This window comes from Phalangium opilio, unplaced genomic scaffold (genome assembly GCF_054372755.1).
Source record: "Phalangium opilio isolate 3A_F unplaced genomic scaffold, DU_Popi_V2 ptg000232l_1, whole genome shotgun sequence".
Taxonomy (NCBI): Eukaryota; Metazoa; Arthropoda; class Arachnida; order Opiliones; family Phalangiidae; genus Phalangium; species Phalangium opilio.
In genome coordinates, this window is record NW_028324223.1 from 22,893 (window position 1) to 49,786 (window position 26,894).

The following is a 26,894-nucleotide window of genomic DNA, read 5'->3' on the forward strand; positions in this document are numbered from 1 at the left end:
AAATTAATACATACCTAATATATTTTAAACTAAGCATGAATACATGTGTATACTTCTGAGGTTATATGACATTAACTTCTGCTGTTTTTTTTTTTTTTTTGATTAGAGTACACGCTTTTGGATGGTACAGTGAATAACAGAGACAGATATTATTGCTTAGCACGCGTTCTATATAAAGACTTATCGTATAAAAAGGAAAAACTATGAAATCAGATAGGAATGTCTGGCAGGAAGTCCATGCCGTCAAAATGGACCAGCGGAAACGAACCATTTGTGATGTTAACGAGACACGAAAGGGTAAAGGGAAGGGATTTCCTAGATTACTTTAACCCATTCCCCCGTTGTAATAAAAGAAATTAGAAATTAAAAACTTTATCCAAATAATTTTATTAAAATATTAAGGTGTATTCGGATAGGCCTTCAAATTAGCTTTAAAATAAAACAAACCCGATCAAAATCGGACGATAATTAAAAAAGTTGGATTTATTTCAAACTTGAGAAGTCCCTCAAGTTTGAAATTCAACTTTTTTATTTATCGTCTGATTTCAACGCGGTTTGTATCATTTTAAAGCCTAGGTTAAGCTGTATTTAAATCCGTTTCGAAACTTTCAAAAGGTTTGAACGGTAAAGAGACAACGCCCCCTTTCACTTCGACGAAAAAAATAAAATTCCTTTCTTTCGGGTTTAAAACTTGAATAAGATAAATTTATTTTTATTCCATAGCGAGACAGGAAGATTTGAAATAGTAAGGCGTTGAAATGATCCCTTGCATTATGTAGATTTGCGGCGTGAACGGGGTATGGTATAAGGAGGCATCATCACTACTTTGAATTTTTACCTGAATTGACCTTTAAGGCATAACCATTTTCTCTCTCACGCTTTTAAGGCTCAACTCAGGATGTCCTTATCCCCCTTTCTCGATAAGAATCTACATTTAGATTGCGTACATTTCTTAAGGATTCAGCTATTTCTTTTTATTTTCATAAAGTTCTTTTGCAAAACGAATTCTTTTTTTTTTTTAAAAAAAAAGGAAAAACCGTTTTCTTTTAGGCCATATCGTAGTTTGACCCGAGCCGTAGTAGTAACAGTAGTAACAGTAGTAACAGTAGTGGCCGGAGTTTTCGCTATCGTTATCGTTATATTTTAGCTTAAAAGGAACTCCATAGTACCTAAACCCACCAATAGGGGTAGCTGGGCTCGGTTAGAGATTTAATTTTAATTAAAATTTTTTCAGGTCAGACCCGGGAATCGAACCCGGGTCGCTGGCGCAATAGGCAGACATTCTACCAACTGAACCATAGAGACTTGATAGAAACTCCGAGTTTTTTATTATTTATTTTTATCTCTAAAATGTCGGGGTGATGTGGGGTGGGGTACCTCTTAATCTGTGGGGTCGAATACTTATGAATTTGTATGTTTGGGGTTTTTATATTTATTTTCTTTTTATTTATATGTGCTAATTAAATAGATAACGATTTTCCCCGTTTCCTATCGCGCTCCTCATGTGTTTCGTTCTCCTTCGGTAGCTATCGTCATCTATGTTATGTTTGACTGGAACGTTTTGGCGGTTAATTCAAATGTGGGTTTAGATAGAGCTAACATAGTGTTAAATGAGCGTTATGCGTTTGATCATTTTAGCATTGCTAAAGGTAATTCGAGGGGATAATCACTAAAATGCGTAATGACTATAACTAAACTTTCTCTTTCAAACGTTTCTGGGCATAAGTCCTTGTTAGAAATATAAAAAAACGTCTTGATTTGGACCAAGACCGAAAAAACAAACGATATGTGTGAGGTTTATCAATTGGCTGAAGTTTCAGATATTGAAATTTTTTTTAGTTATTTTTATCCATTTAATCCTTAAAAAATATTAAATTCAATCAACTGATTTTACTGTTAATCGATCTATTACCTCTAAATTAATTGAAAAAATTACATATCTACGCTTTTTCAAGAACAATTACATTTTCCGAAAACATTTTATCATGAAATTAATTATTTTGAAGGGTGTACGTGCTGAGGGATCAATAATGAATATTTGAAACACTCTGTCTAAAAAGACCAAGCGAACTTTGACATAATTCGAAAGGAAAATGTAAATTTTTAAAAGTCGATTCCAAACCACCCTGCACGAATTCATACATTTAATTTCGTATATCGAAATGCTACATTTCTAATGTCGCGACTATGAAGGAAAGGTTGCACTGCAATTTCCCTCTTCGTACTTTAGAGTTTTATAACGTCACCATCCCTTTCTACATTGTTGGCGTTACTTGTACACCGGTAACGTATTACGCATAATCATTTTAGCACGCGTAAATACCATTTCGGAAAACACACAGTGGCGAGGCCACCATTGGGTATTATCCCTCGCACCAAGGGTCACCGCCAGACGGTAACAAAGTTGACTACAGGCAGGAGGCTAGTCAACTTGCACTGCCTATAGCGGTGCTTCTGGGCGAGAGAGAGAAGACCTTAATGGCGGCATCACACCTGTGTTTTAATTCTCTGTATGTAATTTCTAAAATGGTCTACTCTCTTACAAATGTACACCGATTAGACTGAGTGATCGGTCCTTCAGGCGCTAGCGAGTGTCAAGCCACAACAATAATCATTCTTGTACACGAACGTTTTATAGTTTTAGGTTATTAAGGTTGGCGGGCAAGTCCGGAGAGTCATGTACCGTTCACTAATGTGAAAAGGTTTCGACCTATATGGTAATATTTGCTGGGTGTATTGCGTCGGCTCAGATGACCCAAAACACTGGAACCACTGGTGATTGTAAAATTTTATATATTGGGGAAATGGAGGAAGGGGGGGATTAAGTTAAGTGTGACCTTCTTCGTTTAACTGGTAATGAATGGAGATGAATATAACAAGCCATTGATACTGAAACGTATTTCTTTTTATGTAATCTTTACCCTTACCTTTGGTTATATACCGATATCATATTTGTCCAGTGTTACAGATAGCTACCTACTAAATGAAACCACACAGGATAAACGATGTTGCTTTGTCTTAAATAGACGACATTAGTTATTTAGTTTATTAACTAGTCTGAACAAAATAAATTTAAATTATCATATTTTTTTTGAACATCAGTCTTCTTAGCAACTTACAGATTTAAACTTTTTTGGGTGCACATTTGAAAATTTGTCAAGCCAGCAACAATTAAATCTATGTCCGTCAAGGTGCTTACACGAAATCCCTTGAAAAAAATTAATTTCATGATAAAATGTTTTCGGAAAATGTAATTGTTCTTGAAAAAGCGTAGATATGTAATTTTTTCAATTAATTTAGAGGTAATAGATCGATTAACAGTAAAATCAGTTGATTGAATTTAATATTTTTTAAGGATTAAATGGATAAAAATAACTAAAAAAAATTTCAATATCTGAAACTTCAGCCAATTGATAAACCTCACACATATCGTTTGTTTTTTCGGTCTTGGTCCAAATCAAGACGTTTTTTTATAATATCTGTCACTTCAGTCTTAATGTAATTAAATTTTGAATAATTATGTTAGCTTTACCGTATATATATATATTTATATACGTGGGCTATTTATATATATAGGCGCTAGCCCACTTGCGAGAAGGTTCAAGGTAGTTTGACCATAAAGGATAGGTTTGACTAAATGACTAAATTGACTCTGCGAGACTTCAAAATTCCAATCGTGCCGAGACTGCCGACTACCGTGTAGTTTTAAATCTAACTTAATACCACTACCAAAACCTGGTACCACTTGGCAAGCCCTTCATTTGGGTCTAAACTCTAGAGTGATGCGGTTTATTGTGTTTGAAATAGAAAAGTTAAGAGTAGAAATTGGAAGAAAGCTTGAATTTTTAAACTGGTCCCGCCTCAATTCCCATCAAAAAACTTAATTATTAATTTTTTCAATTAAAAACTGGTCCAAGCAACCAATAAACTGGTTTTGGACCAGCGGACGTGTGCTATTTCTAAGTCTGGTAGTGTTAAAATTGTAACAATACTCCTGTTAAAAAGGCACAAATACTGTAACATCCCCCCCCCCAAACTTTAAGTTTCGCTCCTTTTCAATGGCTCTCTTTCAATATGGGAAAAATGCTTTTAAATGACAATTTATTTAAGTGTAAGAATTAAACAGGAAAATGGAGGCTGAGTGTAAGATAAGTGTAGTTTTAATTATAATTTGTTAGTTTAATTATAAGGTATCCATGAATTTTCCAAAAACATTCGTGTTTTGGGTTGATTTCACATTAATTATACTTGATTAAGTTTAATTTAACGGTTTATCTAGTGTGGATACAAGTTTCGATAGAATATTAACTTTAATTGCAATTACCCTAAAATATGTAAGAGCTTTCGATGTATTTTAATGATGAATTAAATCAATTTGAAAGTGAAATAGGAAACATCTGTGGCTGTGCGAAAAACTTGTGATGTTTTAATATTAATTTTAGCGCGGTTCGGGAGAGTGGATTAAGCTTAAAAGTATAATTTCTTGGAATTTTTTACCCTAATTGCAACGTTTAGTGAAGTTTAACATTTTTGCCAGTCATTATTTTACCTTAAACTTTTGAATTTCGCGCCAATTAATGTACTTTAAAGATAGTTTAAATTAACTTAAGTGTGAAATAGAAAACATTGGGATTTATACCAATGGCTTGGGTAGTTTTAAATAAGATTAAAAGTTATTTGAGTTTTTATCCAAAAAATGAATATATTTGGTTTAATTTCACGTTAATTATATTTAATTGAGTGACAATTAACGTAGGATTGTGTTTCGGCAGTGTATATTTAGGTTATAAAATTACTTCAATAAATACTTCACGTTAATTGCAATTTTTAGTGGAGCTTTTGAATCTTATTTTACCCTACACTTTCGAATTTCGCGCCTATTAATGTATTTTAAAGATAATTTAAATTAACTTAAGTGTGAAATTGAAAACATGGGGCTATACTAACAGCTTGTGCAGTTTTAATCTTAATTAAGTATTTTATTTCAAAGTTACTCGAGTTCTCATCCAAATATGAATATTTCATGTTTAAATTCACGTTAATTATACTTAATTAAGTTGAAATTAATGAAGGATTGAGGTTTGGCAGTGTTGATTTAGCTTACAAAATGAGTATCAAATCACCTTAATTGTAAAGTTTAGAAGAGGTTTTCATTCTTGCCAACACAATGTGTTAAATTTTTATCATACCACGTGCTAAATTTGCGGTAACATAAAGATCATCTATAACATATGTTAATGAATGATGTGATTCTATAGTTTAGCTACTTTGGCTTCAATAACAGTAATTAAATTAAATACCTAAACAATTCATAGCAATTTAGACAAATGAACAAACGGCAATGTGAACTGTGGAGATAGCGAACAACGTAACCCTCCGTTGCTGACGTGGTTACGTTGGAAAAATCTGCGCCGATGTAAACATGGAAATTATTTGACTAATTAAATTACATAACGACACTGTCCTCCTGGATTAATCAGACCACTGTTACTTATATTTATGAATTAACAAAATCCACTGTTGGTAACAAACTGCGCTAAGGTAAACACCACGAGTCTTTAAACTGCCGTAAGGAAAACATTTTAAACTTTTTGTCATCTTACCAGTAGCATTTTGAAGTTTTCGATCTTTTCACAGGGTGAAAAGCACTATCTTTATTTCAACACGTTAATAATTTGAATAGGTATGCCATTTTTTACATCAAATTGCAAGCGCACACGGTAAATACAGCATAAAAAACCTAGGGTTAACCCGGTTAGGCTCTTTTTCTAGCATAAAATTGAGCAGACTATATAAAGGATTCCAAAACAAATGAGAGCTGGAAATCAGCCTTTTTAATAATCTTTAAAGAGTAACTAAAATAGGGTAATGGCAGCCCTCTGCCTTCGACTGTATTAAGCTCTATGGGGAAATAACATGGGGTGCTATTAGTCTATATAACTTAAGCCTTGGCCGTAAAGAACGTCGAAAAACTTACTTCAAAAGATATAAAAACCCCTATTAACTGTAATAATTTACCTGAATTACTTTTCTAGACGAAAATTCGACCTGATAACGACCTATTTCTTATTAAGGGTGCTACAGTTAATTAGAAAATACATATAAAGGTGCTCAAGCTCGGACGAAATACCAAAGTAATTTGTTAGAGTCTACTGCAAAGAAATTAGGAAAATCAGCAAGAAAGCCAACATTTGAAATTTGTCAACGTAACTTGTTAGCACCCACAAACCTAGGCCCTTCTAGTTGTCAACGAGAACGAAATCAGGAAATAGGTTTAAGCGCGCTATAAGGTTAGGCTGACATCTGACCCAAAAGTAATTTTTTGACGTACTATCTTAATTAGTTAAATTACAAAAATTAGAATTCATTAATTAAAAATCGAAACAGGTAAGTTTCTCATTTAAGAAATGCTTGTTAATTTAGAAGTATTCCGAAAACTAACTTCGCTATAGTTTTTCCGTATGGCCGGCTTCAATTGCCTTAAAAAACCGAAAATTTTTTAATGCTTTTTCTATGGGACGCTAACCCTAAAAGGTGTGACTTTTTCTTTAACATTACGGAAGGGTGTCATGTCATATCTACAAGGGCCTACCGGCCCTGTAGAATTTATAATATGCGATAAGTGTGAATCGGCATAAGTCTATGTTGTAAACTCATCGAGGGGATTATCACTAAAACTATCTGTTCTTCGATTCGCCGGAATATTAGAATTACAGCATAAGTAAATTTATACGGTTATAATTTTATCACTGTCTAGAGTAGGGAATCGAGGGGCTATTAACTCTGATTTTATGCACGGTACATCACGGTACATCATTAAAGCATTGAAAAAGATAGCGCTATTCACTCATTAGGGTAAGGTATAGAGGGGTTATCCACTCATTAGGGTAGGGTATAGAGGGGCTATTCACTCGTACGATATGGCTACTATTACGAGCCCTTGGGCCGTCTTGTTTATTTCTAACAGAAACTTTAAATAATTCTTTCTTCTCTTTAAAAATATACGAAATTTGGTTCCCGAGATCTTTCATTTTTTAAGGTTTTTGAGTTTAGCTCGAGGAGCTAAAGAAATTTATCGATTCCCAAAACGTTTATCGCTGTCTACTTTACCGCTGGGTGTCGCGTGCAAGAAACGACTAATCTATAAAGTGACGTCATTTACAAACGTATCCCAGAAGAAGAAGAAGATTCGAACAATTGGTTAAGAGAGATCGTTCCAGGCGTTCATGAATCATAATCCAAAGAAAGTACTATAGTAACGTTTTGACAATTTGACGAGCGTATTACGTGACATTTTTTTTAACTAACTATACTGGCGTAGATAGCGCTTAAATAGAGCTTTAAAATGGTGCAAACCGTGTCAAAATCGGATAATAAACAAAAAAGTTGAATTTCAAACTTGAGGGACAACCCTAAGCCTTGGTCAAGTTTGAAAAAAATCAAACTTCCTTAAATATCGTACGATTTTCACGCGGTTTTCACCAAATTAAAGCTTAGATCGAGCATAATCTAATTCCAGAGTGACTTCGTATCCATAATTAATTTTTCCTTCATTAATTAACAAATATAAACATCCCAATCCAATTAAAATCAAGTAAAAGGTCAATAACCTTTAATTGGAGAAATTACTCGATCCTTATTTTAAAATAAACAAGAAGGGGTGCCGAATTAAGTTTAATTATAAAATTAATCAGGAAATAATCTCATTAAGCTCCGGCAACCATCTTTACGCAACAAACACTTAGGCATGGTTCCAAAATCAACAAGTTATATATGTCTACACAGATCAAAATGATTTAGAGAATGAATGAAAGGTCAATGCTTGAAGAACGAAATTAGGGAATTCAAGAGTCAGTTCAATAGACTTTAGTCAAACCTTCCCAAAAGAAAAATCCAAATTGAGTCCCAACTAAGTAATGGAGTTGGAAAAAAAAAATCCCAAACTAGGATTGAGTGTCAGATAGTCTTAACTTTCAATTAACTAAAAACAACAGTTGAGTAATTGACTTTTCTTCGTTACTATACAACTAGGGGATAGGGATAGCTTTCAGAGCAAATAAACGTAAGAAATAATTCAAGATTAGGAACAATAGACTTTCTTCCCGTGATTGCGAGTCAATGTTCCTTTTCTACTTCCTTGCCTTGCAAAAGAGTGAATAAAGGTTTACATAGGCCAAGGCCTAAGAATGCCTTCTTCAATATTTATAGAAAAAAAAAGGGGGTTTTCCTTAGATTTACGGCTAGGGTTTCTAAACCTACGTAAACACCAGTAAAAAAATAATAGAAGCAATGAATACGTAACATAGGTCTTGTTTTATAAAGATGGAGAATGATTAGAGCTTCAAAATGAATTCAACCGCGTTAAAATCGGATCATAATTAAGGAAGTTTGAATTTTTTGGCAATTTTTTTCAAATTTGATATTACTTTGGCAATTTATTTTTTTCAAATTTGATACTACTTTGGCAATTTTCAAACTTTCTTATTTATAACCCGATTTTAACGCGGCAAATTCCAATTTAAAGCTACTTCCATGTACTATCGTACTGCATTAATATATTTTAAATAGCTTTGATTTCCAAAAATTACGAATTTAAATTCAAATTTGATAATTGCCAATTTTCAAACTTTCTTATTTATAACCCGATTTTAACGCGACTGATTCCAATTTAAAGCTACTTCCAAGTACTATCGTATTATATTTATACATTTGAAATAAATCTAACTCTAGAATGACGTCAAGTTCAAATAAAAAACCCGGAGGAGAGTATTTTCATTTCAAACTCGAGGTACTTGGACGTATTGTCCTTCTAAATAAAAAATACCTTCTTTATTTTGAAAGTAGATGGGTTTTGGGCTAAGAAGAAGCCAAGCACGTACTCTATTCAGTCTTTTTTTTTTGGGATAAACTTTAAAAGCTTAACCATGCATTGAAGAATTGTATGGTAAGATCATACTACAGTCGAAACCAAACCAAAGTAAATGGTATCACATTTAAATGCTATTGTTTAAAGGTACAATCTTAGGATGAAAAACCAAGTCAAAACCAATTTTTGTTCCTTGCCCTCTTTGTGATCTTTAAGCTTTACGTGTGGTAAGGTTTTTAGTCTTTGGTCAACTTTTTGGTTCTTGGGCAATGGTGTTCCATTACAGTAAGGTAAGTTGGTCACGTATGCTCTTGTACCTTTCATGGAAACTCTATCTATGGCTAGGTGTATATAAAAATCCCTCAAATACAGGGTGTTTGTCCATTCCAAAATGGATAATTGTAATTATAGTTTGCAGTATAAGTACATGATGCAGTGGGACGTGCATGTGTGGTAAGTTCTATGGGAAATCAATCAATCTGGAGTCCGAAAATGTATTTAACATCTATACTTCTTTGACCACCCATAAGATTTAGTTTGACCCCCCATAATGGACATGTACTGACCACCCCCTAACACAAGTTGATTGGAACGAGTGTTTTATGGATGACCCCCTTAATTAAATTATCAATCATTAATTTAATTTAAGTTTCTTAATTAACTCTAATTATAATAAAAATCCAAAATTATTTCAATGTCATTAGAGGTCAAAAATTGTACGTAAGGGTCAAGACGTGGACACGATAGGGTTGAACTGGACACAAGGGGAAGAAAGAGAGAGAGAGAGAGGGAGGGAGAGAGAGAGGGAGGGAGGGAGAGAGAGAGGGAGGGAGGGAGGGAGAGAGGAGTGGCAATGTCAATCTAGATCAGTGTCCAAGTAACTGGACATGGTACGGTAACGGGTATAAGCTCAAAGGATCAAACGTTAACGCACCGTTGAATCCGAACGAATTCGGGATCGCTCTCGGCCAAACAAGAAAGGAACCCCCCTTCCACCCACCCTCCTAGCTACAAAAATTGATCTTGGGAAGTTGGGACAGAATCAAGAAAACACAATAAAAAAGATAACCAGTCGTATCCAACCGTAATTGACGTAAAAGAAAATGTTAAAGCGTATTAATACGTAATGTTAAATTTAATAGAATAGAAATACTTAATGTTAGAAACTCATTTTAGAAGTAAACGAAGCCATTATTTTATAAATGAACAATCAATAGGGTCAGAGGTTAAGTTAAAAATATATAGTATGCACCAAGGGGGGTTATATAATAACTTAACAGGGTTGCCACACATAATTTTATTATTGAAAAATTCCCAAGATTTCCAGTTATTGTGGGAACCCTTTGTACTCGCGTCCATCTCACGACACAAGTTTCAATCTCTTTTAGAGGTCAAAGGGTCAAGAGATTTTAAGTATCTCAGGGACTGGCACCGGAAACGTCATTTTTTTTAAAGAGAGAGTTAGAGCCTTCATCCTTGGCCGAGCGATGTTTAACTTTTAAATTTGACGTAGAAATTAAAGACAAATATTTACAATCTCCCGAAGAGAAAGTTACCGCTTCTGATAACCTATGACCTATGAGTATGACGTCAAAAGGGAATCCGCTTTCTGTCAGTTTATACTAAATTTTGAAAACTGTCCCTTATCATCATGTACAGTAGACTAGAGATGATGAAGATGACATAATCAGGCTGGGAGATTACAAATTTAGAACGTAATGTACCCAATAACCTAAATACATTTTTTTAACTAATTTATTTCAATTCAAGGTTTTCTCTGTTTTTCAAAATTTATAAAATAATCAGAGAGTTGTTTTGCCTTTGGAATTAACTACTGCCAAGAGACCATGTCACTTGACGTGTAAAATCAATTAGTTCCAGGTTGTCAAAGCGTAGCGTACCGCGGAGTGTCTCTGTCCCACTTTACACTATGTCACCTAAACCAAGGCCTACTATGCGCCAACTACTATTTAAAGACATTTTTTTCAGGAACTCAGAACAGGGTAAGGTTTATTTTGCGTATTGAACCATGGACTTTTTTACTTTTCAAGTAAGTAGGTTCGTTGAAGTATGACACTAAGTTAGTGTCACTAACTATACAAGTTCGTAATGCTAAGTACTGAGAGACTTACAGCAGCTCGAGATAACTAGTTCGAGAAGGAGAACGAGGGGGAGCGAGTCAATTGAAGTCCTAAGGACACTCGGTGCATTGTGGTTAATTAATTTTGCAGCTAGGACATATTCCATCTAGGCACTCCTTTTTAGTCCACATTACTAAGCCCAAATTTGACAGCAGCGCCCCCTCACTCACCAAATAGGCCTCCCTCGCTTTACCTCCTCGAATCTATGACCTACCTCACTCACTCACTCACTTCAAAATTACAAGCCTTTCAGTTTCTAAGTTACAAGAGATTAATTAAACAAACTTATGGAAGGAAAATATCTTATGAACTTATGGTATAAAAGGGGAAATTAAGATTGGAGTTCTCAAGGTCGATCTAAAAGGATTTCTCGTTACATCATGGTTACGATTACGACGACATTCGAATCTTAACTGGGGCAAAAACAAAGGTTTTTTTGTATTAGTAACAAACATATAACAAGTTAAATGTTCCAAATACATCGAGGATCTGAACCTGAAAGATCCAATTGTTTCACACAGAGAGAACTATAAATAAAACTCACAAACACGTAACATCGAATTCTTAACAAACGCCCTGATTTACAGGTGTTAAGATAAAATGCTACCCAATCTCTAACAAAAACAATTTTTCAATTCTGAAGCATGTATTACCGGTTAACCATTTCATTTAACTACTATAACCTTCAAAAGTTAATTTTAATAAACATGTTTGTTTAAACGATACTCGGAATTTTCTTTTTAAATTGTTTTAAAGCAATCAATACGCAATTACTTAAATAATCATTAAATATTAACATATAATAGCCATTTAATGTCAATTAAATTCAACTTAAATAATAATTACTACTCATTATTTATTATTCTCAAAATCGTATAAGGAAAAGTTGAGCTTTTAATTCTTGTTTACCATTTAATATCAAAACGATCTGACCTTCAAAATTTAACAATTAACTCGCGTCTTTTTTCTTAATGTCCGTCTGTAAATAACGCTCGATTTGTTAAGTTAATCGCCTATAGATGGCGCGCGCGCCTTTAGTACCGTTATCTACCTGTTAATTTTCACGCGCCACTTTTAAATATATATATAAATCTTCGCAATTAAGAAAATAATGGAAAATTTTAATTAACAATTATTTAAAGAGTTAGGTAACTCTAAAAAAATCAAATAGCTTCCCATAAAATCTATTTTAACAACCCTTAATTTATAATCCCATACTTGTAAAATTCTTCAAAATGAAAAAGAACTTAAATTGGATTTTGCGAAGTTGCCAATATTTTTATAAAAGCTTTAATTCATTTTAAGTCTAAAAATAAATACTAAATTTTTTTGTACGAGGTAATAATCAACTCTACGTAATCCTAAACTTAACAATTCATGACCACAACCAAACGGTCAAGAAAAAATGACCAATAGCCATTGAGTAAATCAAAATAATGAATGGAACAAATTTTCTATCAAAAAAATCATTCAAATAAACTAACCTTTCCTGGACCGTAACTGGTACACATCCAACGACACTACCACCACCACCTTGACCAGTACCACCAGTACATTCCTTGACCTTTAACCTCGGGTCATTATGATTATATACGTCACAACTCCAAGCTTTAACAGTTACTCTATCGGGTACTTCTTCTAACCGACCAGTACCCTTCTTTTCACAAGCTACCAAAAGAGCTTCGGCTATTGTGGGGTCAAGTCCGTTAACCTCTTGACCTTCCAACCGCGGGGTCACTTTATACTGACGTTTACGTCGACTGAATATCGCGCAAAACGGCATGGTCGTACAACGACGAAATCAAACGCATGGTTTTCATATATTTTAAACTAAGTTCTTCCCTGAGAAATGTTCCAAGTTACACTGTTAGTTGCTTAGAGGGGGAAAACTGTCTTAGAAAAATCCGGAACTTTGCCAGATTTCGAAGAGAGTGTGTATAGAACAGTCCAAACTTTAAAGCGTGAGGGTGGGAAAGGTTTAGAACATTTTTTAAGTAACGTTATAAGTATAAGTTACATTTCTACGAGGCGGGGTTTGTTTGTGGGCCGGGCTTAAGAACTTACAATCGCGTCACGCCTGATGGCGTCTTACCTAACTGTAATTTCATTGGTTGCATGGTAGCAACGCGAGTTCCCAGGCGCTCGCCCGCAGGTGCAACAGGTGCAGCGAGATAGATTATTAATAGAGTAATATCGGTTACGGGGAGGGTGACATTAAACTCCGCCCATTCGCCCTTTTGGAGGCAGAATTTAACATGAGCTCTATAGCCACCAGAAGGTGACTCCATCTGTTGGCTTGTTAATTTCATTGGCTGAAAAACCAATGACGTCTCACCCCCCTCAGCAAATATAACTCTATTCGCCAGGTAAAATTCGTCATGCTCCGCCCATAAAGCCCGCCTAGATACGTTGAGTGAAAATGAATGGCTACACAATGATTCCTAGTAGCTGTATGTATTCCTGATGCAACAAGAAATCATACATTACTCCCAAATTAACGTATCTTGTAGTTATTATTATACTTATTGGTGTTATGTGGTTTATGGTATAGTGCATATATTACTTGCGAACTGCATAAACTCAAAATCGAGGTAAGGGCTTTGACAGAAGTAGACTAAGTAGAAGTGTGTTTATTATTATTATTTTTAAACAGCGGAACCGAAAATTTTTTGACAACGATTTGTATATCTATTTCAATCTTGGGCCGAGAATGTCTAACGTCTTAAAATGTTTTCTTGAAGGTTTTTATCTACGTCATTAAGTTAGTGACTCACTCAACACTCTTCATATTGAAGAGGCCCCCACCTTAAACGGTTTAATTATAATTTGACAATTTAAAGAAGTTTATTTATATAAAATATTAGCAGATCTAATTTTAGCAAAAAAATTAAACCACTAATTATTTTTTGAAGGATTTTTGTGACGTTACTTCAATTTGTACACCGATGAAATTTGGAGGGATTACTCTATGAAATATCTAGTTTCTAAGGGTATTTTCAAATTAATTTAATCTCAATTAGAACTAAAGTTACAGCCAATTAAATATGGGGTAAATTTAAAATTTAAAATCAACCGAATTAAAATAAAAAAAAATCCAAAAAGTAATAAATAATAAGTGATTTTACTTCAATTACTGTATCGATGAAATTAGGAGCGATTACTCTATGGAATATCTAGTTTCCAAATATACTTCCAAATTAATTTAATCTCAAATAGAACTTAAGTTACAGCCAATTAAAAACAGAGTAAAAAATTCAATTTAAAAACAAAACACTAATAAATAAATAAATAAATAAGTAATTAAAAATTCATTTCGTCACTACTAGGGAAGTTTAAATAACCCTGATTATAACTATAACAATCCCTAAATCCGCTTGAACAACTTAAATTCAATTAAAATTAAAATAACAAATAAACAAAAAAACCTTTTAAAAATTTGGATGATAGGCTAGCAAAACCCAAACACAACGCAACAACGCAAGTAGCAAACCCAAAAAATCAAACGCAAGAAAGAACAGAACAGAGAGACGTAACTAACTAACTAACCTTTGATCCTTTAAATTTAGACATCGCGTTAAAACGAACCGACCCATCACGACCACGAAGGTAACTAGACTAAACATACCTTTAAAAATATCTACGTCATAAAAAAAAACTGAAAATAGTTCAAAAACTTATTAAGAAAGTTTCTTAAAAAGAAATTTTCCGTTCAAGCGTTTTCAAAAAGTAAAAAAAAAACCTCCCATAACGTTTGGTTTGGTTTTTCGTCGTTTGGGTTTTGGGAGCCGAGTTTAAAAATAACCCAAAAAATCCGTCGTCGACTTTCGACCTTGTATATTCGCGTAAGGTCGCTATAGAATTACCAATATCACTTGACAGCGTTAGGGAACCTAAGGTAAAACGATTTTCTTCAGTCTTAGGGTCTTATCTAACGGAATAATTTGAATTTAAGCCAAATGTTAACACCGATTTGTACGTTGATAAAAAGGATTGTGAGGAAAAGTTTACAGGGGTTTTTTTAAATTAGAGTTTCACATTGAAATTGCACCGATATAAAGAGCTTTTTGTACTGGTATTTCTATGGCTTGAAGCTAAGTTTGTATGTAGTGCAGTTTAAAGTTGAAATGAAGTGAATAAATAAATAAATAAATAAAAATGCGACACTTCTTCGAGACACGTGCTGGCATCTTTTTAAATTTTGCCAAACTAAAGTTAAAACTCTATAATTAAACGTAAGTAGCATAGCGTGCACTGTTTTTTAACTATAACTGCACGCGCTTCCGGTACAGGATTGCCAATAACTTGCTTTTACTATAGAGAGCTTCCCAAGTCTTACCGGTGTTCTGGTAGCCAACCATATTGGGTGGTCTCAGCTTCATTCCCGCTTTAAACCCACCAATATGGCAGCGTATATTATGTCACGAGACTCGGCTCCTCCTCCAACTGAAAGCTCTCTATAGGGACACAGCAATACGGGATAAACCCCTCCTACAAAAACGTCACACCTATTACCCAATCATCTTTCCTCCCTCACTAGGGTTCCACTTCATAAATTCCTCCAAAATGTAGATGTAAATGGGAGGAGCCGTCTGAAGCCCAGCCCCTTTTGCTGTTTCCCTACATATATATATAGTAAACTAGTCCATAATAAAGACTTAAAAACCATAAAAAAGAATCAATTAAGGTTAGCAAGGTCTTGGTCAATTTGCGTTAGATTCGGAACGTGTCCTTCTTTCAAAAAATTAAAACTCAGACCCAAAACTTTTAAAGTCTCCTTATCTTAAGCCAAGCTTTGAAAATTAAGTCTTTTCATAAAAATGGCATTACAGAATTATTAACACTAGGGGCACCTAGTGTTATTTCTCCTTAGAGCTTAATTCAGTCAAAGGTCGGGGGCTGCCACTACTCCTTATAAACGACTTTTCTTAACAGGGGATGGTTTCTAGTTATATAAGAATCGTAAAGAGCTAGGAAAAGATTTTTTGGTGGTTCATTTGAATTCAAAACCATCCTAAGATGGTTGGTTCCTAAGGGGGGAGGGGTTACGGCGGAGTAGTTCAGTTTCAAATCTACCCCCGCTGCTATACTTGCTTTTTGAAAAGGCTTGGATTTTGGTTTTAATGACCCAGAAAAGTTTGTTTAATTTGGGTATAAATTTAAGGCGGGAAAGTTGTTTTAAAACTATGACATATATCCTAGTTTCTTGATTTTAATAAATAAAAGGTTTTAGGTTTAGGTTTGAAATAGGCTTAGGTTTGTTTTTGAATTTATAGGGCTTTAAAATGAATTAAATCGTGTCAAAAACGTGCCATAAATGATTAAGGAAAATTTAAAAAAATTTGTTTTGAATTTTGAATTTTTCAAACTTGCTTATTTGTTAATTTTTTTAATTAATTCGAAAACGGTGTGATATTTAGATTTCGCTTAAATACAGTTTTAAAATGAATCAAACCGCGTCAAAATAGGACCATAAATAAGGAAGTTTGATTATTACGCATTTTCAAATTTGATAATTTTCAAACTTCCTAATTCATTAATTTTTCTAATCTGAACAAGATGCGATATTTAGATTCCCCTTAAATACAGCTACAAAATGCTACAAACCGCGTCAAAATCGGCCCATAAATAAGGAAGTTTGATTATTAGACAATTTGATAATTTCAAACTTCCTTATTTATAGGGCGATTTGAACGAAACTAATTTCAAATTGAAGATCTAATCGAGTACTATCTAAATCAGACCCAAAACGCAATCAAATAAATACCCTTAACCTTAATAACATCAAAATGAATTATAAATACAAATTTAATTAAAATAAAATCTTCACTTTACTAATTATACCAAATACCATTAAAGAACCTGTAAAGTCGGTAGCGAACCGTAAAGGTGAATGGAGAGGAAGTTTGATTAAATTAATATCGAAGCTGTTTGTAATTAAACTTTAGAAACGGCTAGCTCTTAAATCATTTGCGACAATAAACGTATGAAAAGAAATATTATTTCGAGTCGAGGCGAGGCGAGCGGCCATCAGGTACAGTACACAACACGCAAGGACCTTCTATATTATAAGCGGGAGTTAAGTGTCCTTCCATGGTCCTTACTCGTGCGTCGCCTGTTGTTTTAATTGCAAACAGGACCGGAAGGTCTCTTCTGGATCAATATCCGGGGCCATTCGTCGAGAGACTAAATTTAGATTTTCATAGCTTCAGGAAATAAGGATCTAGGAGACACGCTCGGCTCGTGTAAGATAGATGGGAAAGGAGGAAGCTACTTTAAGCGTAACTCTTCAACGTCCGATATCAGTGATAAAACGCCGTAACTGCCCCCAATGCCTTAAATAATATCACTCTTTTCGAAATGAGCTTAAAAAGAGCTTTAAAATGAAATAAACCGCGTCGAAATCCGACCGTAATTAGGGAAGTTTGGAAATTTCAAATTTGAAATGGGGACTATGGAAAGTTCGTCTTGAAGTAATTACCGAATGTAGAAACCTAATGCGGAATTACAATAAATTTAAAAAGAGCTTTAAAATGAAATAAACCGCGTCGAAATCGGACCAGAATTAAGGAAGTTTGATTTTTTTCAAACTTGCTTGTCCCTAAAGTTTGAAATTGAACTTTTTTATTTATGGCCCGATTTCAACGCGATTTTTTTTCATTTTGAAGGTCTAATCGAGCTCAAACTTTATATGAATAAACAACATCTATAATTTTAACTTATAAAATAAAATTATAATAAAAACGTTCTTAATACACTTTTGAAATAAGATACTATATAAAGTTAACGTAATAACGTTCGTCTGTAGGTAACGGGGCGTCGTCGTCTTTAGCGATATCATTCCACCCCCCTCCCCCGCCCCCTTCTTCTTCTTCCCAACAGTTTTATAAGCAAATAAGGAAGTATAGCTGTACAATGTCCATATAGACGCTTTTCCTTTGCAAGTCCCATCTCCTCTCTTGGTAAAAGTCACGCGTCGCAACTTTTAAATCCTTCAATTTTTGGAGAATTCAAATCGATATGCAAATTGATTTTTCTTTGCAGTTTTTGTAATCTCCTCGCGGCTAAATTCAAACCCCTCCCCCTTCCCCCCTTTGAAGATGGGAATGAAACTAACAAGTACCCCTTCAAACTTACAGTAAATTTTTCCCCCCTAAGAACACCACCGATTAAAGAGATATTTAAATGCTCAACTAAATAATTAAAGTTGATAATATTATACGGTTTTTCAGTTCTTAATCCAAGATGGGGTCCACGGACCCGACTAAGTTAAGAGAAATTTATAATTATCGCTTGCTACGTAACGATCGAGTGATCAACGACGTTCAAAATATGCTTTTATTATATAATTATATTAAATAGATTATAAAATGATTATTTTATTTTTCAACTACTAACCCAAGATGGGGTCCGCGGGCCCAATAGTTTCAAGAATAATATAATTATCACCTGCTATGATTGTTCAAGGACGTTTAAAAATTACTTTTATTATATAATTATATTAAAGAGCCTACAAAATTACTATTTTTCAACTATTAATCCAAGATGGGGTCCGCGGCACAAGTAGGTTCCAAGAAAAATATAATCATCACCTACTATAATTGATCAACGATGTTTAAAAATTGCTTTTATTATATAATAGTATTAAAGTCCCGTCAAAGGTACTATTTTTCAACTATCAGTCCAAATTGGGGTCCGCGGACCCCATAATCATCTAATAAAGTCACAGGTAGAATTAACACCTTTCGATATAGGAAACGGGTACTGTTTGCAAGACACATTATATTTTAATACACTGTATTAAGTACGCGTATTTTTTACCTCTCCGTGTGACGTAGTCCAGGAGAGGTTCTGTAACGGCCGTGTCTGTGTGTGTGTCTGTCTGTGTGTGTGTCTGTGTGTGTGTCTGTGTGTCTGTCTGTCTGTGTGTCTGTCCGTTGTTACACCCACGTGACCGCGTTCGCAGTTTGCGTATCGGAGCAAACGTGTTCGCCATTTCCGAACTGCTTTCACAGTCACGGAAATGGCTCCTCTACTTGAGTTCTCACACCACCATCTTCTGGTCTTTGTCCATCCCACATTGACACCAGTCTGCACTTACACTGGCTTCTAACACCACCATCCACTGGTCTTCCGTCATTCCACATAGACACCAATCTGTATCATTGGCTTCTACTCCATTATCATCGTTTGGTTTTAGGATATACGCGGCGATCAGCTAGGGTTACGAGAAACGTCTAGCCTCCCTAAGGTGGGATCGCCACCAAAGGTTTTCGCAATTGCGCTTTTTCCTTACTATTATAATGGAAATGAATCGTATATATACCCCAAATTTGAAAAAAGCGGGCAAGAGGGGTACCCTTCACTTTAAACGTCAATATTAGCAAAGTTTGAGAAGATAATAGGTATAACTTTATTTTAAACGATTTAACTATTATTAATGTTAATTATTGAAGATTAAAATAATTAAAAATAATTATATTTATTTAAATATTAAAGATAAACCTCTCGTGCAAAGAGAGAGATTATCATTGCCTCCTATATCTACCAAGGCCCGTGCATGCGATATATTTCCTTCATTGCCTCTTATATCTATCAAGGCCCGTGCATTGTGATATATTTCATTCATTGCCTCCTATATCTATCAAGGCCCGTGCATTGCGATATATTTTTCAAAACAACAACAAAAATGGGAAACCCCAACTTAGAAACATAATAACGTTTTCATTGGATACTTTAAGTTTATATAATCTTCTTGACACGGAGAGGTAATATTTTGGTTTTCCCAACTTGTCTAACTTAATTAGTGTCCGTTTTTGATCTTTGTTAGCCAATCAATTCACCCCGTCGTCGCTAGCTAGTAGCCTTTAGTACGCGCCAATGCCCTGGGCTCCGTTAAGCCTCGGTTTTGATGCCAAGCAGCGGGGGAAGTATACGCGAGATCCTATTATGAAGTAAAGTCGCTTTCATCGACGTCGTCAACGGTGCACTTCAAGGGTTTCTGTCTTATGTTCAAGAGTGAAGCCTTACTAACAAGAAAACTAAAGAAAACCAGACGCGGATGAATACACCACGTTAAATCTCGTAAGAAAAAAACAGTCTCGATGAGATGTCCTTGTACATGAATATAGAGTATAAAACTAACCTTTACTGCCCCAGAAACTTGACTTTTTCTAAATGGCCCAGTTATTTATATTTCTGGATATCTGACCATGTACTTAGCTTAAAAGGTCGTCTGCGTTGGCATTTGCTTTTTATATGAGAGTTCGTAAGTTCAAAGGTCATTATTTCGGGCCCTAATTGAGATAGGGTCAAGTTTTAAAAATCAATGGATAGAGGACAATTTGGTCTTTAGTATAATCAAGGGGTTTCCCTGAAAGTCTTAAATTCCCTGACCTTTCGATGTTTTCCCTAGGTGTAATTTTTTTCATAGAGTTCGTAAGTTCAAAGGTCATTATCTCGGGTCCTAATTGAGATATGGTCAAGTTTTTGGTATCAACGGACAGAGGAGATTTTGGACTATAAGATAACCAACGGATTTCCCTGAAAGTGTTAAATTCCCTGACTTTTTCAGGTTTTCCCTAGGTGTAATGTTTTTCATAATAGAGCTCTCAAGTTCAAAGGTCAATAGAGCCCTAATTGAGATATGGTCAAGTTTTTAGTATCAATGGATAGGGGAGAATTTGGACTATCTTATTATAAAGGGATTTCCTTGAAAGTGTTAAATTCCCTTACGTTTTCGGGTTTTCCCTAGGTGAATTCTTTACAATTTTAGAAAACAAAAATTTAAATTAATTTATTCTTAGTATAAATTGATACAGTATAATTAGGAATTTCCCTGACTTTTCCAGGTATTTCCCTGAAAGTGTTAAATTCCCTTACGTTTTCGGGTTTTCCCTAGGTGAATTCTTTACAATTTTAGAAAACAAAAATTTAAATTAATTTATTCTTAGTATAAATTGATACCGTATAATTAGGAATTTCCCTGACTTTTCCAGGTATTCCAGGAACTGTAACAACCCGGGTATAGTATCATTAAAATTCAAAAATGAATTACAAAATTGGTCTAATAGAAATAAGACGTACAAATTCAATTTATCAGAATAATTATTAAATTTTAATATATTCAAATTAATTCCGATACCATTTATTAAATTTAAACGTAATAATCATATTACAGAGGTATAAGTTAAACGCGTACAATCCCATATGCTAAATTTAAATTTAAATTTGGGTCAGGTGCAAATTCGGCCAATACTTGAGGCTACTTCACATCAAAGACCATTTCACCTTCGAGGAATTTTGGGCTCAGATGCAAATGCGATGCGACTGAATTGCAATATACCATATTATACAATTCTAAAAAGGTGTAAATTTCACCCAAAAACCTTAAAAACTTTAAAAATAAAAAGGTAGCTTCCACTCTAGTTCAATTTAAATTTCAAATGAGTATTTTACGAGTTGGTAGACTATTTCTATCTAGTATAATCTGAAGTTATAAAAAAAAATAAATACATTTTGTTGCAGTTGCAATTCTAGAGCATACGGTTAATAGAAACAGGAATGCATATATATAATAGGAATCTTTTGAAGATGTGGAGCCATTTTACATTTTTTCTCAACGTATCTAGGCGGATTTTGTGGGAGGAGCTAACTAGGCTAATCATTAAGTATGATGAATTTTACCTCGCGTATTAATAATCTATCGCCTTACCTCGTAATAACCAATGAAACAACAGTTAAGAAAGACGTAAGAATAATGAGATAAGGATAGTAAGTTCTCAGGCCCGGCCCACAAAACCCCCGCATAGAAATGAACACGGGACACAATAATTCCTATTAACTTCATGTATTCCAGGCACAAAATTAATTTTAATTTAATTATTAAGAGATAAATTGTAATTAGCGTTTAATTATAATTGGTTTCTCATTTAAATATATATATTTAAACCCTAGTTACATATTTAAACTATTATAAACAATTCATTCATTCATTTATAATAGGAAATACATTGAAAACCAAACCCCTAAGTATTGGCTTTCCTCTAAGCCATTTTTCCAACAAAAAGAAAATAAATAAAAAATTGCTAAGCCTAATCTAAATCAATTAATTTAATCAAAACGATAAATAAAAGAAAACCAATTTCGTAACAAGTCACGAGACTTTCATCCATATCGAACCCCCCCCCCCCCCCAGAAAAAAACCGATTTAGGTTTGAAATATTTTAACAGGAGATTTTACTATAGGTTTAAGGCTGATTTAACGTGTTAAAGGAAGTCACGGTTTCCCCCTTTCGACTATATTGTCGTCTGCTACTAAAAACTACGAAGGTCTACGGAAGTGTACGTACCCTTCCCTTTTCTAAGAAATTACAAAAAACGAGCTACAGAATTTTCCGAGGAGAAATCGGATAAAATCCCATCTCGGTTGCCAAGGGTTACCGAACGAGACGTTGTCCTGGCAACGCCGATCCAGGAAGAGCGAGATGAGAAAGATAACTCGGTGCAAAAATGCCCTATCTTTCAAAATATTCTTATTTTACGAAGGGTTTATAACTTTGCAATAATTGCAATTACTAAATTGAATATAAAATCCAGCGTGACGTCATTACAAAAGCCGAATAATCAAAATATAATTGCAGATTCGATTAGAGCTTATTGAGAGCTTTAAAACGAAACCAATCGCGTTAAACTCGGCCTGTAAATAAGGAAGTTTGAAATTTTAATATTTTTGAAATTGCCATTGAAATTAACGCAAGATTTTGAAAATTGCAATTTTCAAACTTCCTTATTTACCATCCGATTTCGACGCGGTTTGCGCCATTTTAAAGCTCTCAACGAGCTCTATTCATATCCGTTGCGACATTTCAGCCACTTGGAAGATTTTTGCGCCAAAAATAACCTTTACTGAGAAAAGCGTATATATACTATTGTCTCGTGGCCCTGTGAATAAGTTAGAAAAATAGCCCGTACCTTAGTCGTCCTGCCCGCCCTTCCCTTAAGGTATACAACATTTAACCCTGGAGGTACAAGAGAGAGAGAGAGATGTATACGGAATTGGAATCAATATACGTCATAGTATAGGTAGATCTTCCTCGGAACTCGTTTTTATCAGAGGAGGCAAAAGGCTTAGGTGATTGATTGTGGCAATAAGATTTACCCAAAACGCGGAGGGACCCAAACGGACGATCGTATACCATCTTCTTCTATCCCATCTAAAGGTATCTCTGGGGACACGGGACATATCCTACACGCAGATACAACCAGACAGAAGCAAATAAACCCTACAAGTTATCGAATCCCCGGGACAATTGCGGCTAAAATAACAGTACGGAAAAAATAATAATTAATTTGAATATTTTCCAACCTATTATAGAAAGCATCAATTGCTAAGGGAATATTAAGCTTTAACTTGAAGCGAGTATTTGATAACTTCAGATTTAATTGATAATAGTTGCAACTTCTAGGCAAGAAAAATATATTGTCGCAATAATATATGTATATTTACCGAAATATCAGCTTAAATTCGTATAACTGCCAAAAATAACCATCAAACACCTTTCCCTTGATAGGCAAGATACACGATTTGGGGTCAAGCGAGGTCAAATTTCAATTTACATGATACTACCTAAGTCTGTATATTTGCAAGTTTTGCAACCCCTAAAGCACAGTTTTATATATTAAAATCTAAATTATTCAAAAAATGTATTTTAAAGTGTAATTTAACGAAAACATTTAACTAACATTTGAAATTAATTTTATAAATATAAAGCTATTTATATATAATATAAAATAATAAAATGTAATAATATATAAAATAATAATATTATATATTATCAGAAGGGGATAATTGAAGAGAAGTATTAAATACTTCTGATATAATGCATTCTAAATTATTAGCTTCAAGACTGTTCTGCTTAAGGCCTTAGCCTGAATATTTTAATTCTTTTTTAATTAAGGCAAAAAACCACCTTTTTAAAGATCAGATACTTTGAATAAAAAAAAGCACGAGGAAATTTTCTTTTCGTTCTTTTAAATTCACGAGCTAAAAAATTATAGTTCATGTCACGCGGAAATTACAATAAGGATTAAAGTATAAAATAATTAGAATTGTATGCTAAAAGTGTAGGAGACAAGTTAAAAAGTATAAAGTAAACTCGAACTGGGATGATGATGATAAATTTAATTATTAAGGCGTATGGATACCCAATGTCAAATATCAAAGGGGTTTAAAAAAAAATGTTCAGATTGAAAAGTATTTAAATTCCAAATACGAAATCAGAATCCAAAATTAAAAACTTTGGAAATTCAAATTCGAATTCTTTTTTTCAAATTTAAAAGATTAAAGCAAAGCAAAAAAAAAAAGGCACAATCAAATTTGACTTACTTTCCCATACTGACGCAAAGATATCTCATGGATATTAAAGGCAAAAATTAAATTAAATTAATCTTAATTAAAAATGATTAAATTAAATATTGAGATACGTGGTGTGTCAGTTGTTCATCCATGCACAACCTCAACTGACAAAATAGCCCTTGAATTGGCAAATCACTGGTTTATATAACATTTAACAGTTGGGGGAGGGGGGGCAGCGGCAGCTAACCCTAAATTCGAACATAATCCTGATTTAATTTATATGGTTTCGGTAACTTCGTCGTATTCGGAGGAGATAAGAAACCTTCAAAGTTAACTTTGGTAAGCAATAGACCCAATTCCGACAAATATACACGCGTAAATATAGATACAAAATATTTTTAAACATGTATTTAAACAGAAAGTATTATTTATAAATTATTTATTACATATTTATTTTTTATTTTGTAAATTATTCGGTTTAATAATCGTGGAAATTAATTAATCAAAGCTTTCTCTGTCTTTTATAAAATAAAATGCACTGTCAAGGTATCAAAAGGTTCACGCTCCATGCGCCTATCGAAATGGTTAGTCCAAAATAAAAAATTCACGTGCTAATATTAATTTATTCCACGTGCTAAAATGTATTCATTCCACGCGCCAAAATTACTATATTTATTCACGCGCAAAATAAAAAGCAAGGATGAATAAATACCGGAGAAGAAAGTAAATAAAACATTTACTGTAAAAGTAAAGTTACGAATTGTTAAAAAGTTATTAAAGTTTTGCAGAAATTTCATTATAAATACCGTACTATTTAACGGAGAGAAGGGGGGAGGGAGATTCTATTCATAAAACTTTTATATTCGTTCATTATTAAACAAAGGGGTTCCCATAGAAACGCCCACGCTTTCCCGAAAAATTCCTTAACCAGGCAGGTGCCTACCTACTTTGGAAGTTGGAACAAAAGGCGAAAATATCTCCGAAAAGAAAAATCAATTAAAAACCTACTCCATAACCAACCCTGGGTCCTAAAGGATTCTAGAACATAAGTGCGGACCCCACCTTGAACACCAGGTTGAATATACGCCTTAAATAAAGTATAATAATAATAAAGTTCCCAATTCTTTCTCGAAATGTACGTAGAAGAAAGAATCTCTTTTAGAAGTATGTTGATTAGATTTTTGAATGATGCAGCTTAGTTAAGTCCTCAAAAAACAAAAGAAATCCTTTCTTAATTAATTAATGGGAAGACAAGCTAACTTGGCACTGATAAATATACACTGATTACGGTACAGTCACTAATTTACCTTTGAGTATGGTTAGAATCAATGGGATTTAATATTAACTGCCAATACAAAACTTGTAGAAAAATAATAATAATGAAATGAAATGAAATGAAATGAAATAGATTTTAATGTCTATATAAAAAACTATACAAGTAGTTCACGAGAATATAGACAGACATATAAAAGCAAATACAATAATTACAGAAAATACACTTTTTACATATATACATGGGATTGAGATTATCATCGTACTAGCGTATATTTGTAATTGGTACGGAAAATATATCTATTGTTTGGGAATATTTATTATACGTATTCTGAATGCGATTAATTGGATTAAGAACTTTCATAGGTACATAAAATGTCACGGTATAACGGAGAGAATTTGGAATTAAAAAGTTAAGTTTTGCGACTAAGTCGCTTAATTTAATCTTATTATTAATTAATTTAGAAAGAAATTTAATATCATTTATTTCAAGTAAGTGGGCTAAAGATGGAAGGCCAAGACTAATTAGTAACAATTGATAATCATAAGTGAGATTTCGCAAGAAGAACGTATGGGCGTATAATATAAATTTCCGTTGAACCGATTCTATTCTTTGTCGTAAATAGGAACTACAGCCACTCCATGCCAATGAACCGTAAACAAGTCGCGATCGTACTAGACTGAGGTAGAGCAGTTTAAAATGTTTTAACGATCTTAGGGACCGACATAGTTTTAAGGACACGCCTAGAGTTCGGCGACAGCGATTAACTGTAATCGTCACTTGCTCGCGAAAAAGCAAGGCACGATCAAAAATAACACCTAGATCATTTACCTGAAATTTCTGGGGGATAGTTGTATTTGCAATGGTGTATGTATTGCAGATTTCTCTGCCCACTCTCCTCGTGAAGGTTACCTGAGTCGATTTGGTAGGGTTAATTGGCAAATTTCAATCTAAGTTTACTATACAGTTAATACTAAAACCAACGCCTTAGAAACACAAACTCCCCTGCCTTTTACAGTAGAACAAACTGAAGTTGGAAATAAACCGAAATAAATTTTTAATAATAAAAAAAATTATCAATTTTAATTTAAAAGTTTGCACCATGATTTAACGGTATATTAATGCATTGTTAATTGTTATTAAAGTGACTTGCAATTTGTTAATTACGCATTTGGCGGGTACTATATCAAGCTTATCTTCAAGACACGTGTGAATTTCGTAGTATTATCAGCGGATTTTAAAACACTTGACCATCGGTCA

The 26,894-nt window shown here is 33.9% G+C and overlaps 2 long non-coding RNA genes across 2 annotated transcripts in view; one reads left to right on the forward strand and one right to left on the reverse strand.

The window, feature by feature from the left end:
• The first annotated feature begins 1,947 nt into the window (after positions 1-1,947).
• Positions 1,948-26,894, forward strand: part of LOC149612649 (uncharacterized) — a 96,453-nt gene continuing 71,506 nt past the window's right edge. Inside the window, exon 1 of the long non-coding RNA XR_016376367.1 lies at positions 1,948-2,717. This is a non-coding gene — a long non-coding RNA (uncharacterized LOC149612649). The remainder of the gene's footprint in view (positions 2,718-26,894) is intronic.
• Positions 4,143-6,603, reverse strand: LOC149612650 (uncharacterized). Its single transcript, XR_016376366.1, has 2 exons — positions 6,019-6,603; positions 4,143-5,740 (listed from the first exon to the last, which is right to left on the reverse strand). It is a non-coding gene; the product is annotated as an uncharacterized LOC149612650 (long non-coding RNA).